The 2,602-nt window shown below is 41.6% G+C and overlaps 1 non-coding gene across 1 annotated transcript; it reads right to left on the bottom strand.

The window, feature by feature from the left end:
• Positions 1–1,546: 1,546 nt before the first annotated feature.
• Positions 1,547–1,652, bottom strand: LOC122484528. Its single transcript, XR_006297599.1, has one exon. It is a non-coding gene; the product is annotated as a U6 spliceosomal RNA (small nuclear RNA).
• Between the last annotated feature and the right edge of the window lie 950 nt (positions 1,653–2,602).

Below are 2,602 nucleotides of genomic sequence, written 5' to 3'. Positions count from 1 at the left end.
GAACGAAGGTGATAGGGCTTGGTGCAGGGGGGTGGGGGGGGCACCATGCTCATACCTGCAAGGATTGAAAGTGAACTTCAAAGCCAGAACCACCCAGCCAGGCCCAGGCATCCAAAAGCTTCAACTCATCAGATGCCACAGTTCAGAGCTGGCTGCTAATGGCAAGAATGTGGAAACTCAGCCTCCAATGAACACCAGGAACAGAGCCATGAGAGTTGGTCCAGGATTCAGCTCTTTGTGCCAAGCACTCTTAGGCAGAAATGATCAGGTTTAAAGAACTATCTTCAGTCCAAGGCCAAGCTGGCAGGTCAGCCTGGGGGAGTGGAAAGGGCATCGTCTCTGAAGTCCCACACGCCTGGGTTTAAAATCAGTTTACAAGGTGTAACAGTTTCACTGTTTACAAGACCCCCTTACTTTCTCCAAGGCAATCTCTTCCTATGCAAAATGGGGATGCTAATACCCACAGTTTGTGTGAAGGAAGTGAAATAACATGCAAAAGTGCTGGCAGAGGTCTTGGTCATTTCCTTCCCTCATTCTTCCCTTTGGGAGTCTTCTTCCTCCATCTCCATGGATCCTGAGAAGGGGATGCCAAGCTGCTAATGAACCAGGCTAAAGGGGAACAACTCTGCCTAAAGCAGAAGACAACCTCTAAAAGTACCTTCTAGCATTAGATCATAAATCTGTCTTGTGTTGAAACTGTATTCATAGGCTGTTAGCTCTGTTAGGAGTGTATCTTACTGGCTTTATCCAGCATTCAGCACTCAGTATGCACAATAAAGAGCTGCTTTGTAACTTATGCAATATTGGACATGAAGAAATTAATCAGGACTTCTCCAGAATTCTCCAATCATCTGAAATGAATCTGTAATTCTCAGCAATTAGTAATTCTCTGGCAAACTACATCCATATGCCAAATCCAGCCACATGCCTATTTTTATAAATAAAGTTTTATTGGAACACAGCCATGCTCATTTATCCACATGTTATCTATGGCGGCTTTCACACTACAAAGGCAGGGTTGGAATGCAAGGACTGAAATATTTACCATCTAACCATTTATGGAAAACTACCAACCCCTGCTCCAAAAGAAGCATAGATAAATTGAACTGTTGCAGTTCAAGCTCTCCAAGAAGTAGACTGTGAGAAAGAGTTCAGGGTTCAGGATGTTAAGTAGGGGATGCCTCTGGGATCCACACATCTGGAGCAGAGAGAAAAATAGCAGAAGTGGGCACAGAGAGAAATCCGACTGCAATGCGAGTCCAGCAGCCTCAGCTGACTCCAGAAGGAACACAGGAGCAAATAACCCTTCAGAGTTGCCCTGAATGGGCCCAAGTAGCTGCACTTTTACCCTCTGCCTTAATTGGTCATTGGAAGTGGGCTATTCCCAGGAATGATGTGCCTTTGGGTGAGGCAGCTGTCAAAGGGGCTGACTGCTCAAGGTTGTCTACTGACATCAGTCCTAGAACCAAGGGTAACAAATCCTCCCCCAAGGGAACCTTAGGGGCATATCTTCATGCCCAGCACAGCCACCCAAGCTTTTTTTTTTTTTAATATGGAACACTTCACAAATTTACATCTCATCCTTGTGCAAGGACATGCTAATATTCTCTGTATTGTTCCAATGTTAGTAAATGTGCTGTTGAAGCAAGAACCACCCAAGTTTTTTTAAAGTTTTCCTCCCATTTACAATTGTACCAAAAACTGTAAGATACCCAGGAATAACCCTAACCAAAGAGGTAAAAGATCTGTGTGTTTAAAACTATAGAAAAGTTATGAAAGAAATTGATGAGGACACAAAGAAATGGAAAAACATTCCATGCTCATGGATTGGAAGAACAAATATTGTTAAAACGTCGATACTACCCAAAAGCAATCTACAAATTCAAAGCAATCCATATCAAAATAACATCACCTGTCTTCACAGAGCTAGAAAAAACCATTCTAAAATTTGTATGGAACCAGAAAAGACCCCAAATAGCCAAAGTAATGTTGAAAAAGAAAACCAAAGCTGGAGGCATCACAATTCCATACTTTAAGCTGTATTACAAAGCTGTAATCATCAAGAGAGTGTATGTGCACAAACACACACACACATAGATCAATGGAATAGAATAGAGAACCCAGAAATGGACCCACAAATGTATGGACAGCTAATCTTCAACAAAGCAGGAAAGAACATCGAATGGAAAAAAAAAAAACCGTCTCTTCAGCAAATGGTGCTGGGAAAACTGGACAGCTACATGCAGAAGAATTAGACTAGACCACTTTCTTACACCGTACACAAACATAAATTTAAAATGGATGAAGAACCTGAATGTGAAGCAGGAAACCATTAAAATCCAACAGGAAAAAAGAGGCAGAAGTCTTTTTGACCTCAGTCACAGCAACTTCTTACTAGACATGTCTCTGCAGGCATGGGAAACAAAAGCAAAAATGAACTATTGCAACCTCATCAAGATAAAAAGCTTCTACACAGCAAACAATCAGCAAAACTAGAAGGCAACTGACAGAATGGAAGAGGATATTTGTAAATGACATATCAGAAAAAGAGTTAGTATCCAAAATCTATAAAGAACTTATCAAACTCAACACCCCAAAACAA

The sequence above is a fragment of the Prionailurus bengalensis genome, chromosome D1 (assembly GCF_016509475.1).
Source record: "Prionailurus bengalensis isolate Pbe53 chromosome D1, Fcat_Pben_1.1_paternal_pri, whole genome shotgun sequence".
Taxonomy (NCBI): Eukaryota; Metazoa; Chordata; class Mammalia; order Carnivora; family Felidae; genus Prionailurus; species Prionailurus bengalensis.
This window is presented reverse-complemented; position numbering and strand designations above follow the sequence as displayed.